This window comes from Aulonocara sp. 'chitande type north' Nkhata Bay, linkage group LG3 (genome assembly GCF_057382095.1).
Source record: "Aulonocara sp. 'chitande type north' Nkhata Bay isolate Kocher_YH1m ecotype deep benthic linkage group LG3, A_spYH_male_GT1.1, whole genome shotgun sequence".
Classification (NCBI taxonomy): domain Eukaryota; kingdom Metazoa; phylum Chordata; class Actinopteri; order Cichliformes; family Cichlidae; genus Aulonocara; species Aulonocara sp. 'chitande type north' Nkhata Bay.
The window spans coordinates 49,775,172-49,791,756 of NC_141346.1; the positions used below are offsets into that span (position 1 = coordinate 49,775,172).

The 16,585-nt window shown below is 35.8% G+C and overlaps 1 protein-coding gene across 1 annotated transcript in view; it reads left to right on the top strand.

Annotated features, from left to right (window-relative positions):
* The window catches only part of LOC147336026 (macrophage mannose receptor 1-like), a 62,642-nt gene that overhangs the window by 11,063 nt on the left and 34,994 nt on the right, over positions 1-16,585 (top strand). The window lies entirely within an intron of this gene.

Consider the following 16,585-nt stretch of genomic DNA (forward strand, 5'->3'; position numbering starts at 1 on the left):
GTCAGCATTACTGCAGTCACTGGTAAGTTAATCAATTGATTTAAACTGCAATACAATGTTTTCACAAACTACTGATAATAATTCAAGAGTATAATTTTCTATTGTTTTTAACTAGTGAGAAATATATTTTGAAAAATTTTTGAAACTTACTTTATTTTCTCATTTTTCCATTTAGCTCCTTCAAATGCACAAAACCTCATATCATCAGGACAAAATGAAACCAGCATCACTCTGCAGTGGAATAAAGTCAACAACAATGTCAGCTTTGTTCTCCAGTTTAATGGTGCAGAGACAAGCATCAGTGCACCAGCTGGAAATGGACCATTGAATCACACAGTCTCATCTCTCACTGCTGGAACTCAATACACATTCACGCTCTACTCTGTGTTTGAGAACGTCAGAAGCAGTGGAGTCAGCATTACTGCAGTCACTTGTGAGTTAATCAATTGATTTAAACTGCAATACAATGTTTTCACAAACTACTGATAATAATTCAACAGTAGAATTTTCTATTGTTTTTAACTAGTGAGAAATCAATTTTGAAGATTTTTTGAAACTTACTTTATTTTCTCATTTTTCCATTTAGCTCCTTCAAATGCACAAAACCTCATATCATCAGGACAAAATGAAACCAGCATCACTCTGCAGTGGAATAAAGTCAACAACAATGTCAGCTTTATTCTCCAGTTTAATGGTACAGAGACAAGCATCAGTGCACCAGCTGGAAATGGACCAGAAAATCACACAGTCTCATCTCTCACTGCTGGAACTCAATACACATTCACTCTCTACTCTGTGTTTGAGAACGTCAGAAGCAGTGGAGTCAGCATTACTGCAGTCACTGGTAATTTAGTCAATTTATTAAAACTCCATTATAATGGTTCACATATCATTGATTAAGATAAAAAAAAACAAATTTCAGTGTTGTTAACTAGTGAGAAGTCAATTTCTACAAATTTTTGAACTTACCTTGTTTTTCTCATTCTTTCATTTAGCTCCTTCAGATGCAGATAACGTCATATCATCAGGACAAAATGAAACCAGCATCACTCTGCAGTGGAATAAAGTCAACAACAATGTCAGCTTTGTTCTCCAGTTTAATGGTACAGAGACAAGCATCAGTGCACCAGCTGGAAATGGACCAGTGAATCACACAGTCTCATCTCTCACTGCTGGAATTCAATACACATTCACTCTCTACTCTGTGTTTGAGAACGTCAGAAGCAGTGGAGTCAGCATCACTGCAGTCACTGGTAAGTTAATGAAATTATTTAAACTGCAATACAATGTTATCACATATTTTTAATTAAAATCAACAATGAAATTATTAAGTGTTATAAAGTAGCGAGAACTCAATTGTAAACACATTTTGAACTTAACTTGTTTTTCTCATTCTTTTGTTTAGCTCCTTCAAATGCACAAAACCTCATATCATCAGGACAAAATGAAACCAGCATCACTCTGCAGTGGAATAAAGTCAACAACAATGTCAGCTTTGTTCTCCAGTTTAATGGTACAGAGACAAGCATCAGTGCACCAGCTGGAAATGGACCACTAAATCACACAGTCTCATCTCTCACTGCTGGAACTCAATACACATTCACTCTCTACTCTGTGTTTGAGAACGTCAGAAGCAGTGGAGTCAGCATTACTGCAGTCACTGGTAAGTTAATCAATTGATTTAAACTGCAATACAATGTTTTCACAAACTACTGATAATAATTCAAGAGTATAATTTTCTATTGTTTTTAACTAGTGAGAAATATATTTTGAAGAATTTTTGAAACTTACTTTATTTTCTCATTTTTCCATTTAGCTCCTTCAAATGCACAAAACCTCATATCATCAGGACAAAATGAAACCAGCATCACTCTGCAGTGGAATAAAGTCAACAACAATGTCAGCTTTGTTCTCCAGTTTAATGGTGCAGAGACAAGCATCAGTGCACCAGCTGGAAATGGACCATTGAATCACACAGTCTCATCTCTCACTGCTGGAACTCAATACACATTCACGCTCTACTCTGTGTTTGAGAACGTCAGAAGCAGTGGAGTCAGCATTACTGCAGTCACTTGTGAGTTAATCAATTGATTTAAACTGCAATACAATGTTTTCACAAACTACTGATAATAATTCAACAGTAGAATTTTCTATTGTTTTTAACTAGTGAGAAATCAATTTTGAAGATTTTTTGAAACTTACTTTATTTTCTCATTTTTCCATTTAGCTCCTTCAAATGCACAAAACCTCATATCATCAGGACAAAATGAAACCAGCATCACTCTGCAGTGGAATAAAGTCAACAACAATGTCAGCTTTATTCTCCAGTTTAATGGTACAGAGACAAGCATCAGTGCACCAGCTGGAAATGGACCAGAAAATCACACAGTCTCATCTCTCACTGCTGGAACTCAATACACATTCACTCTCTACTCTGTGTTTGAGAACGTCAGAAGCAGTGGAGTCAGCATTACTGCAGTCACTGGTAATTTAGTCAATTTATTAAAACTCCATTATAATGGTTCACATATCATTGATTAAGATAAAAAAAAACAAATTTCAGTGTTGTTAACTAGTGAGAAGTCAATTTCTACAAATTTTTGAACTTACCTTGTTTTTCTCATTCTTTCATTTAGCTCCTTCAGATGCAGATAACGTCATATCATCAGGACAAAATGAAACCAGCATCACTCTGCAGTGGAATAAAGTCAACAACAATGTCAGCTTTGTTCTCCAGTTTAATGGTACAGAGACAAGCATCAGTGCACCAGCTGGAAATGGACCAGTGAATCACACAGTCTCATCTCTCACTGCTGGAATTCAATACACATTCACTCTCTACTCTGTGTTTGAGAACGTCAGAAGCAGTGGAGTCAGCATCACTGCAGTCACTGGTAAGTTAATGAAATTATTTAAACTGCAATACAATGTTATCACATATTTTTAATTAAAATCAACAATGAAATTATTAAGTGTTATAAAGTAGCGAGAACTCAATTGTAAACACATTTTGAACTTAACTTGTTTTTCTCATTCTTTTGTTTAGCTCCTTCAAATGCACAAAACCTCATATCATCAGGACAAAATGAAACCAGCATCACTCTGCAGTGGAATAAAGTCAACAACAATGTCAGCTTTGTTCTCCAGTTTAATGGTACAGAGACAAGCATCAGTGCACCAGCTGGAAATGGACCACTAAATCACACAGTCTCATCTCTCACTGCTGGAACTCAATACACATTCACTCTCTACTCTGTGTTTGAGAACGTCAGAAGCAGTGGAGTCAGCATTACTGCAGTCACTGGTAAGTTAATCAATTGATTTAAACTGCAATACAATGTTTTCACAAACTACTGATAATAATTCAAGAGTATAATTTTCTATTGTTTTTAACTAGTGAGAAATATATTTTGAAGAATTTTTGAAACTTACTTTATTTTCTCATTTTTCCATTTAGCTCCTTCAAATGCACAAAACCTCATATCATCAGGACAAAATGAAACCAGCATCACTCTGCAGTGGAATAAAGTCAACAACTATGTCAGCTTTGTTCTCCAGTTTAATGGTACAGAGACAGGCATCAGTGCACCAGCTGGAAGTGGACCAGTGAATCAAACAGTCTCATCTCTCACTGCTGGAACTCAATACACATTCACTCTCTACTCTGTGTTTGAGAACGTCAGAAGCTCTGGAGTCAACATTACTGCAGTCACTGGTAATTTAGTCAATTTATTAAAACTCCATTACAATGGTTCACATATCATTGATTAAGATAAAAAAAACAAACAAATTTCAGTGTTGCTAAGTAGCGAGAGATCAATTTCTACAAATTTTTGAACTTACCTTGTTTTTCTCATTTTTTCATTTAGCCCCTTCAAATGCACAAAACCTCATATCATCAGGACAAAATGAAACCAGCATCACTCTGCAGTGGAATAAAGTCAACAACAATGTCAGCTTTGTTCTCCAGTTTAATGGTACAGAGACAAGCATCAGTGCACCAGCTGGAAATGGACCAGTGAATCAAACAGTCTCATCTCTCACTGCTGGAACTCAATACATATTCACTCTCTACTCTGTGTTTGAGAACGTCAGAAGCAGTGGAGTCAGCATTACTGCAGTCACTTGTGAGTTAATCAATTGATTTAAACTGCAATACAATGTTTTCACAAACTACTGATAATAATTCAACAGTAGAATTTTCTATTGTTTTTAACTAGTGAGAAATCAATTTTGAAGATTTTTTGAAACTTACTTTATTTTCTCATTTTTCCATTTAGCTCCTTCAAATGCACAAAACCTCATATCATCAGGACAAAATGAAACCAGCATCACTCTGCAGTGGAATAAAGTCAACAACAATGTCAGCTTTATTCTCCAGTTTAATGGTACAGAGACAAGCATCAGTGCACCAGCTGGAAATGGACCAGAAAATCACACAGTCTCATCTCTCACTGCTGGAACTCAATACAAATTCACTCTCTACTCTGTGTTTGAGAACGTCAGAAGCAGTGGAGTCAGCATTACTGCAGTCACTGGTGAGTTAATCAATTAATTTAAACTGCAATACAATGTTTTCACAAACTACTGATAATAATTCAACAGTTTAGTTTTTTTCACTGTTTTTAACTAGTGAGAAATCAATGTTGAAGAATTTTTGAAACTTACTTTATTTTCTCATTTTTCCATTTAGCTCCTTCAAATGCACAAAACCTCATATCATCAGGACAAAATGAAACCAGCATCACTCTGCAGTGGAATAAAGTCAACAACAATGTCAGCTTTGTTCTCCAGTTTAATGGTACAGAGACAAGCATCAGTGCACCAGCTGGAAATGGACCAGTGAATCAAACAGTCTCATCTCTCACTGCTGGAACTCAATACACATTCACTCTCTACTCTGTGTTTGAGAACGTCAGAAGCTCTGGAGTCAACATTACTGCAGTCACTGGTAATTTAGTCAATTTATTAAAACTCCATTACAATGGTTCACATATCATTGATTAAGATAAAAAAAAAACAAATTTCAGTGTTGCTAACTAGTGAGAAATCAATTTCTACAAATTTTTGAACTTACCTTGTTTTTCTCATTCTTTCATTTAGCTCCTTCAAATGCAGATAACGTCATATCATCAGGACAAAATGAAACCAGCATCACTCTGCAGTGGAATAAAGTCAACAACAATGTCAGCTTTGTTCTCCAGTTTAATGGTACAGAGACAAGCATCAGTGCACCAGCTGGAAATGGACCAGTAAATCACACAGTCTCATCTCTCACTGCTGGAACTCAATACACATTCACTCTCTACTCTGTGTTTGAGAACGTCAGAAGCAGTGGAGTCAGCATTACTGCAGTCACTGGTAAGTTAATCAATTGATTTAAACTACAATACAGTGTTTTCAAAAAATACTGATAATAATTCAACAGTATAATTTTCTATTGTTTTTAACTAGTGAGAAATCAATTTTGAAGATTTTTTGAAACTTACTTTATTTTCTCATTTTTCCATTTAGCTCCTTCAAATGCACAAAACCTCATATCATCAGGACAAAATGAAACCAGCATCACTCTGCAGTGGAATAAAGTCAACAACAATGTCAGCTTTATTCTCCAGTTTAATGGTACAGAGACAAGCATCAGTGCACCAGCTGGAAATGGACCAGAAAATCACACAGTCTCATCTCTCACTGCTGGAACTCAATACACATTCACTCTCTACTCTGTGTTTGAGAACGTCAGAAGCAGTGGAGTCAGCATTACTGCAGTCACTGGTGAGTTAATCAATTAATTTAAACTGCAATACAATGTTTTCACAAACTACTGATAATAATTCAACAGTTTAGTTTTTTTCACTGTTTTTAACTAGTGAGAAATCAATGTTGAAGAATTTTTGAAACTTACTTTATTTTCTCATTTTTCCATTTAGCTCCTTCAAATGCACAAAACCTCATATCATCAGGACAAAATGAAACCAGCATCACTCTGCAGTGGAATAAAGTCAACAACAATGTCAGCTTTGTTCTCCAGTTTAATGGTACAGACACAAGCATCAGTGCACCAGCTGGAAATGGACCAGAAAATCACACAGTCTCATCTCTCACTGCTGGAACTCAATACACATTCACTCTCTACTCTGTGTTTGAGAACGTCAGAAGCTCTGGAGTCAACATTACTGCAGTCACTGGTAATTTAGTCAATTTATTAAAACTCCATTATAATGGTTCACATATCATTGATTAAGATAAAAAAAAAACAAATTTCAGTGTTGTTAACTAGCGAGAGATCAATTTCTACAAATTTTTGAACTTACCTTGTTTTTTTCATTCTTTCATTTAGCTCCTTCAAATGCAGATAACGTCATATCATCAGGACAAAATGAAACCAGCATCACTCTGCAGTGGAATAAAGTCAACAACAATGTCAGCTTTGTTCTCCAGTTTAATGGTACAGAGACAAGCATCAGTGCACCAGCTGGAAATGGACCAGTAAATCACACAGTCTCATCTCTCACTGCTGGAACTCAATACACATTCACTCTCTACTCTGTGTTTGAGAACGTCAGAAGCAGTGGAGTCAGCATTACTGCAGTCACTGGTAAGTTAATCAATTGATTTAAACTACAATACAGTGTTTTCAAAAAATACTGATAATAATTCAACAGTATAATTTTCTATTGTTTTTAACTAGTGAGAAATCAATTTTGAAGATTTTTTGAAACTTACTTTATTTTCTCATTTTTCCATTTAGCTCCTTCAAATGCACAAAACCTCATATCATCAGGACAAAATGAAACCAGCATCACTCTGCAGTGGAATAAAGTCAACAACTATGTCAGCTTTGTTCTCCAGTTTAATGGTACAGAGACAGAAATCAGTGCACCAGCTGGAAATGGACCAGTGAATCAAACAGTCTCATCTCTCACTGCTGGAACTCAATACACATTCACTCTCTACTCTGTGTTTGAGAACGTCAGAAGCTCTGGAGTCAACATTACTGCAGTCACTGGTAATTTAGTCAATTTATTAAAACTCCATTACAATGGTTCACATATCATTGATTAAGATAAAAAAAAACAAATTTCAGTGTTGCTAAGTAGCGAGAGATCAATTTCTACAAATTTTTGAACTTACCTTGTTTTTCTCATTTTTTCATTTAGCCCCTTCAAATGCACAAAACCTCATATCATCAGGACAAAATGAAACCAGCATCACTCTGCAGTGGAATAAAGTCAACAACAATGTCAGCTTTGTTCTCCAGTTTAATGGTACAGAGACAAGCATCAGTGCACCAGCTGGAAATGGACCAGTGAATCAAACAGTCTCCTCTCTCACTGCTGGAACTCAATACATATTCACTCTCTACTCTGTGTTTGAGAACGTCAGAAGCAGTGGAGTCAGCATTACTGCAGTCACTTGTGAGTTAATCAATTGATTTAAACTGCAATACAATGTTTTCACAAACTACTGATAATAATTCAACAGTAGAATTTTCTATTGTTTTTGACTAGTGAGAAATCAATTTTGAAGATTTTTTGAAACTTACTTTATTTTCTCATTTTTCCATTTAGCTCCTTCAAATGCACAAAACCTCATATCATCAGGACAAAATGAAACCAGCATCACTCTGCAGTGGAATAAAGTCAACAACAATGTCAGCTTTGTTCTCCAGTTTAATGGTACAGAGACAAGCATCAGTGCACCAGCTGGAAATGGACCAGAAAATCACACAGTCTCATCTCTCACTGCTGGAACTCAATACACATTCACTCTCTACTCTGTGTTTGAGAACGTCAGAAGCAGTGGAGTCAGCATTACTGCAGTCACTGGTGAGTTAATCAATTAATTTAAACTGCAATACAATGTTTTCACAAACTACTGATAATAATTCAACAGTTTAGTTTTTTTCACTGTTTTTAACTAGTGAGAAATCAATGTTGAAGAATTTTTGAAACTTACTTTATTTTCTCATTTTTCCATTTAGCTCCTTCAAATGCACAAAACCTCATATCATCAGGACAAAATGAAACCAGCATCACTCTGCAGTGGAATAAAGTCAACAACAATGTCAGCTTTGTTCTCCAGTTTAATGGTACAGAGACAAGCATCAGTGCACCAGCTGGAAATGGACCAGTGAATCAAACAGTCTCATCTCTCACTGCTGGAACTCAATACACATTCACTCTCTACTCTGTGTTTGAGAACGTCAGAAGCTCTGGAGTCAACATTACTGCAGTCACTGGTAATTTAGTCAATTTATTAAAACTCCATTACAATGGTTAACATATCATTGATTAAGATAAAAAAACAAAACAAATTTCAGTGTTGCTAAGTAGCGAGAGATCAATTTCTACAAATTTTTGAACTTACCTTGTTTTTCTCATTTTTTCATTTAGCCCCTTCAAATGCACAAAACCTCATATCATCAGGACAAAATGAAACCAGCATCACTCTGCAGTGGAATAAAGTCAACAACAATGTCAGCTTTATTCTCCAGTTTAATGGTACAGAGACAAGCATCAGTGCACCAGCTGGAAATGGACCAGAAAATCACACAGTCTCATCTCTCACTGCTGGAACTCAATACACATTCACTCTCTACTCTGTGTTTGAGAACGTCAGAAGCAGTGGAGTCAGCATTACTGCAGTCACTGGTGAGTTAATCAATTAATTTAAACTGCAATACAATGTTTTCACAAACTACTGATAATAATTCAACAGTTTAGTTTTTTTCACTGTTTTTAACTAGTGAGAAATCAATGTTGAAGAATTTTTGAAACTTACTTTATTTTCTCATTTTTCCATTTAGCTCCTTCAAATGCACAAAACCTCATATCATCAGGACAAAATGAAACCAGCATCACTCTGCAGTGGAATAAAGTCAACAACAATGTCAGCTTTGTTCTCCAGTTTAATGGTACAGAGACAAGCATCAGTGCACCAGCTGGAAATGGACCAGTGAATCAAACAGTCTCATCTCTCACTGCTGGAACTCAATACACATTCACTCTCTACTCTGTGTTTGAGAACGTCAGAAGCTCTGGAGTCAACATTACTGCAGTCACTGGTAATTTAGTCAATTTATTAAAACTCCATTACAATGGTTAACATATCATTGATTAAGATAAAAAAACAAAACAAATTTCAGTGTTGCTAAGTAGCGAGAGATCAATTTCTACAAATTTTTGAACTTACCTTGTTTTTCTCATTTTTTCATTTAGCCCCTTCAAATGCACAAAACCTCATATCATCAGGACAAAATGAAACCAGCATCACTCTGCAGTGGAATAAAGTCAACAACAATGTCAGCTTTATTCTCCAGTTTAATGGTACAGAGACAAGCATCAGTGCACCAGCTGGAAATGGACCAGAAAATCACACAGTCTCATCTCTCACTGCTGGAACTCAATACACATTCACTCTCTACTCTGTGTTTGAGAACGTCAGAAGCAGTGGAGTCAGCATTACTGCAGTCACTGGTGAGTTAATCAATTAATTTAAACTGCAATACAATGTTTTCACAAACTACTGATAATAATTCAACAGTTTAGTTTTTTTCACTGTTTTTAACTAGTGAGAAATCAATGTTGAAGAATTTTTGAAACTTACTTTATTTTCTCATTTTTCCATTTAGCTCCTTCAAATGCACAAAACCTCATATCATCAGGACAAAATGAAACCAGCATCACTCTGCAGTGGAATAAAGTCAACAACAATGTCAGCTTTGTTCTCCAGTTTAATGGTACAGAGACAAGCATCAGTGCACCAGCTGGAAATGGACCAGTGAATCAAACAGTCTCATCTCTCACTGCTGGAACTCAATACACATTCACTCTCTACTCTGTGTTTGAGAACGTCAGAAGCTCTGGAGTCAACATTACTGCAGTCACTGGTAATTTAGTCAATTTATTAAAACTCCATTACAATGGTTCACATATCATTGATTAAGATAAAAAAAAAACAAATTTCAGTGTTGCTAACTAGTGAGAAATCAATTTCTACAAATTTTTGAACTTACCTTGTTTTTCTCATTCTTTCATTTAGCTCCTTCAAATGCAGATAACGTCATATCATCAGGACAAAATGAAACCAGCATCACTCTGCAGTGGAATAAAGTCAACAACAATGTCAGCTTTGTTCTCCAGTTTAATGGTACAGAGACAAGCATCAGTGCACCAGCTGGAAATGGACCAGTAAATCACACAGTCTCATCTCTCACTGCTGGAACTCAATACACATTCACTCTCTACTCTGTGTTTGAGAACGTCAGAAGCAGTGGAGTCAGCATTACTGCAGTCACTGGTAAGTTAATCAATTGATTTAAACTACAATACAGTGTTTTCAAAAAATACTGATAATAATTCAACAGTATAATTTTCTATTGTTTTTAACTAGTGAGAAATCAATTTTGAAGATTTTTTGAAACTTACTTTATTTTCTCATTTTTCCATTTAGCTCCTTCAAATGCACAAAACCTCATATCATCAGGACAAAATGAAACCAGCATCACTCTGCAGTGGAATAAAGTCAACAACAATGTCAGCTTTGTTCTCCAGTTTAATGGTACAGAGACAGAAATCAGTGCACCAGCTGGAAATGGACCAGTGAATCAAACAGTCTCATCTCTCACTGCTGGAACTCAATACACATTCACTCTCTACTCTGTGTTTGAGAACGTCAGAAGCTCTGGAGTCAACATTACTGCAGTCACTGGTAATTTAGTCAATTTATTAAAACTCCATTACAATGGTTCACATATCATTGATTAAGATAAAAAAAAACAAATTTCAGTGTTGCTAAGTAGCGAGAGATCAATTTCTACAAATTTTTGAACTTACCTTGTTTTTCTCATTTTTTCATTTAGCCCCTTCAAATGCACAAAACCTCATATCATCAGGACAAAATGAAACCAGCATCACTCTGCAGTGGAATAAAGTCAACAACAATGTCAGCTTTGTTCTCCAGTTTAATGGTACAGAGACAAGCATCAGTGCACCAGCTGGAAATGGACCAGTGAATCAAACAGTCTCATCTCTCACTGCTGGAACTCAATACATGTTCACTCTCTACTCTGTGTTTGAGAACGTCAGAAGCAGTGGAGTCAGCATTACTGCAGTCACTTGTGAGTTAATCAATTGATTTAAACTGCAATACAATGTTTTCACAAACTACTGATAATAATTCAACAGTTTAGTTTTTTTCACTGTTTTTAACTAGTGAGAAATCAATGTTGAAGAATTTTTGAAACTTACTTTATTTTCTCATTTTTCCATTTAGCTCCTTCAAATGCACAAAACCTCATATCATCAGGACAAAATGAAACCAGCATCACTCTGCAGTGGAATAAAGTCAACAACAATGTCAGCTTTGTTCTCCAGTTTAATGGTACAGAGACAGAAATCAGTGCACCAGCTGGAAATGGACCAGTGAATCAAACAGTCTCATCTCTCACTGCTGGAACTCAATACACATTCACTCTCTACTCTGTGTTTGAGAACGTCAGAAGCTCTGGAGTCAACATTACTGCAGTCACTGGTAATTTAGTCAATTTATTAAAACTCCATTACAATGGTTCACATATCATTGATTAAGATAAAAAAAAACAAATTTCAGTGTTGCTAAGTAGCGAGAGATCAATTTCTACAAATTTTTGAACTTACCTTGTTTTTCTCATTTTTTCATTTAGCCCCTTCAAATGCACAAAACCTCATATCATCAGGACAAAATGAAACCAGCATCACTCTGCAGTGGAATAAAGTCAACAACAATGTCAGCTTTGTTCTCCAGTTTAATGGTACAGAGACAAGCATCAGTGCACCAGCTGGAAATGGACCAGTGAATCACACAGTCTCATCTCTCACTGCTGGAACTCAATACATATTCACTCTCTACTCTGTGTTTGAGAACGTCAGAAGCAGTGGAGTCAGCATTACTGCAGTCACTTGTGAGTTAATCAATTGATTTAAACTGCAATACAATGTTTTCACAAACTACTGATAATAATTCAACAGTAGAATTTTCTATTGTTTTTAACTAGTGAGAAATCAATTTTGAAGATTTTTTGAAACTTACTTTATTTTCTCATTTTTCCATTTAGCTCCTTCAAATGCACAAAACCTCATATCATCAGGACAAAATGAAACCAGCATCACTCTGCAGTGGAATAAAGTCAACAACAATGTCAGCTTTATTCTCCAGTTTAATGGTACAGAGACAAGCATCAGTGCACCAGCTGGAAATGGACCAGAAAATCACACAGTCTCATCTCTCACTGCTGGAACTCAATACACATTCACTCTCTACTCTGTGTTTGAGAACGTCAGAAGCAGTGGAGTCAGCATTACTGCAGTCACTGGTAATTTAGTCAATTTATTAAAACTCCATTATAATGGTTCACATATCATTGATTAAGATAAAAAAAAAACAAATTTCAGTGTTGTTAACTAGCGAGAGATCAATTTCTACAAATTTTTGAACTTACCTTGTTTTTCTCATTTTTTCATTTAGCCCCTTCAAATGCACAAAACCTCATATCATCAGGACAAAATGAAACCAGCATCACTCTGCAGTGGAATAAAGTCAACAACAATGTCAGCTTTGTTCTCCAGTTTAATGGTACAGAGACAAGCATCAGTGCACCAGCTGGAAATGGACCAGTGAATCACACAGTCTCATCTCTCACTGCTGGAACTCAATACATATTCACTCTCTACTCTGTGTTTGAGAACGTCAGAAGCAGTGGAGTCAGCATTACTGCAGTCACTTGTGAGTTAATCAATTGATTTAAACTGCAATACAATGTTTTCACAAACTACTGATAATAATTCAACAGTATAATTTTTTCACTGTTTTTAACTAGTGAGAAATCAATTTTGAAGATTTTTTGAAACTTACTTTATTTTCTCATTTTTCCATTTAGCTCCTTCAAATGCACAAAACCTCATATCATCAGGACAAAATGAAACCAGCATCACTCTGCAGTGGAATAAAGTCAACAACAATGTCAGCTTTATTCTCCAGTTTAATGGTACAGAGACAAGCATCAGTGCACCAGCTGGAAATGGACCAGAAAATCACACAGTCTCATCTCTCACTGCTGGAACTCAATACACATTCACTCTCTACTCTGTGTTTGAGAACGTCAGAAGCAGTGGAGTCAGCATTACTGCAGTCACTGGTAATTTAGTCAATTTATTAAAACTCCATTATAATGGTTCACATATCATTGATTAAGATAAAAAAAAACAAATTTCAGTGTTGTTAACTAGTGAGAAATCAATTTCTACAAATTTTTGAACTTACCTTGTTTTTCTAATTCTTTCATTTAGCTCCTTCAGATGCAGATAAAATCATATCATCAGGACAAAATGAAACCAGCATCACTCTGCAGTGGAATAAAGTCAACAACAATGTCAGCTTTGTTCTCCAGTTTAATGGTACAGAGACAAGCATCAGTGCACCAGCTGGAAATGGACCAGTGAATCAAACAGTCTCATCTCTCACTGCTGGAACTCAATACACATTCACTCTCTACTCTGTGTTTGAGAACGTCAGAAGCAGTGGAGTCAGCATTACTGCAGTCACTGGTAAGTTAATCAATTGATTTAAACTGCAATACAATGTTTTCACAAACTACTGATAATAATTCAAGAGTATAATTTTCTATTGTTTTTAACTAGTGAGAAATATATTTTGAAGAATTTTTGAAACTTACTTTATTTTCTCATTTTTCCATTTAGCTCCTTCAAATGCACAAAACCTCATATCATCAGGACAAAATGAAACCAGCATCACTCTGCAGTGGAATAAAGTCAACAACAATGTCAGCTTTATTCTCCAGTTTAATGGTACAGAGACAAGCATCAGTGCACCAGCTGGAAATGGACCAGTGAATCACACAGTCTCATCTCTCACTGCTGGAACTCAATACACATTCACTCTCTACTCTGTGTTTGAGAACGTCAGAAGCAGTGGAGTCAGCATTACTGCAGTCACTGGTGAGTTAATCAATTAATTTAAACTGCAATACAATGTTTTCACAAACTACTGATAATAATTCAACAGTAGAATTTTCTATTGTTTTTAACTAGTGAGAAATCAATTTTGAAGATTTTTTGAAACTTACTTTATTTTCTCATTTTTCCATTTAGCTCCTTCAAATGCACAAAACCTCATATCATCAGGACAAAATGAAACCAGCATCACTCTGCAGTGGAATAAAGTCAACAACAATGTCAGCTTTATTCTCCAGTTTAATGGTACAGAGACAAGCATCAGTGCACCAGCTGGAACTGGACCAGAAAATCACACAGTCTCATCTCTCACTGCTGGAACTCAATACACATTCACTCTCTACTCTGTGTTTGAGAACGTCAGAAGCAGTGGAGTCAGCATTACTGCAGTCACTGGTAATTTAGTCAATTTATTAAAACTCCATTATAATGGTTCACATATCATTGATTAAGATAAAAAAAAAAACAAATTTCAGTGTTGTTAACTAGTGAGAAATCAATTTCTACAAATTTTTGAACTTACCTTGTTTTTCTCATTCTTTCATTTAGCTCCTTCAGATGCAGATAACGTCATATCATCAGGACAAAATGAAACCAGCATCACTCTGCAGTGGAATAAAGTCAACAACAATGTCAGCTTTGTTCTCCAGTTTAATGGTACAGAGACAAGCATCAGTGCACCAGCTGGAAATGGACCAGTGAATCACACAGTCTCATCTCTCACTGCTGGAATTCAATACACATTCACTCTCTACTCTGTGTTTGAGAACGTCAGAAGCAGTGGAGTCAGCATTACTGCCGTCACTGGTAAGATAATCAATTGATTTAAACTGCAATACAATGTTATCACATATTTTTAATTAAAATCAACAATGAAATTATTAAGTGTTATAAAGTAGCGAGAACTCAATTGTAAACACATTTTGAACTTAACTTGTTTTTCTCATTCTTTTGTTTAGCTCCTTCAAATGCACAAAACCTCATATCATCAGGACAAAATGAAACCAGCATCACTCTGCAGTGGAATAAAGTCAACAACAATGTCAGCTTTGTTCTCCAGTTTAATGGTACAGAGACAAGCATCAGTGCACCAGCTGGAAATGGACCAGTAAATCACACAGTCTCATCTCTCACTGCTGGAACTCAATACACATTCACTCTCTACTCTGTGTTTGAGAACGTCAGAAGCAGTGGAGTCAGCATTACTGCAGTCACTGGTAAGTTAATCAATTGATTTAAACTGCAATACAATGTTTTCACAAACTACTGATAATAATTCAAGAGTATAATTTTCTATTGTTTTTAACTAGTGAGAAATATATTTTGAAGAATTTTTGAAACTTACTTTATTTTCTCATTTTTCCATTTAGCTCCTTCAAATGCACAAAACCTCATATCATCAGGACAAAATGAAACCAGCATCACTCTGCAGTGGAATAAAGTCAACAACTATGTCAGCTTTGTTCTCCAGTTTAATGGTACAGAGACAGGCATCAGTGCACCAGCTGGAAATGGACCAGTGAATCAAACAGTCTCATCTCTCACTGCTGGAACTCAATACACATTCACTCTCTACTCTGTGTTTGAGAACGTCAGAAGCAGTGGAGTCAGCATTACTGCAGTCACTTGTGAGTTAATCAATTGATTTAAACTGCAATACAATGTTTTCACAAACTACTGATAATAATTCAACAGTAGAATTTTCTATTGTTTTTAACTAGTGAGAAATCAATTTTGAAGATTTTTTGAAACTTACTTTATTTTCTCATTTTTCCATTTAGCTCCTTCAAATGCACAAAACCTCATATCATCAGGACAAAATGAAACCAGCATCACTCTGCAGTGGAATAAAGTCAACAACAATGTCAGCTTTATTCTCCAGTTTAATGGTACAGAGACAAGCATCAGTGCACCAGCTGGAAATGGACCAGAAAATCACACAGTCTCATCTCTCACTGCTGGAACTCAATACACATTCACTCTCTACTCTGTGTTTGAGAACGTCAGAAGCAGTGGAGTCAGCATTACTGCAGTCACTGGTGAGTTAATCAATTAATTTAAACTGCAATACAATGTTTTCACAAACTACTGATAATAATTCAACAGTTTAGTTTTTTTCACTGTTTTTAACTAGTGAGAAATCAATGTTGAAGAATTTTTGAAACTTACTTTATTTTCTCATTTTTCCATTTAGCTCCTTCAAATGCACAAAACCTCATATCATCAGGACAAAATGAAACCAGCATCACTCTGCAGTGGAATAAAGTCAACAACAATGTCAGCTTTATTCTCCAGTTTAATGGTACAGAGACAAGCATCAGTGCACCAGCTGGAAATGGACCAGAAAATCACACAGTCTCATCTCTCACTGCTGGAACTCAATACACATTCACTCTCTACTCTGTGTTTGAGAACGTCAGAAGCAGTGGAGTCAGCATTACTGCAGTCACTGGTGAGTTAATCAATTAATTTAAACTGCAATACAATGTTTTCACAAACTACTGATAATAATTCAACAGTTTAGTTTTTTTCACTGTTTTTAACTAGTGAGAAATCAATGTTGAAGAATTTTTGAA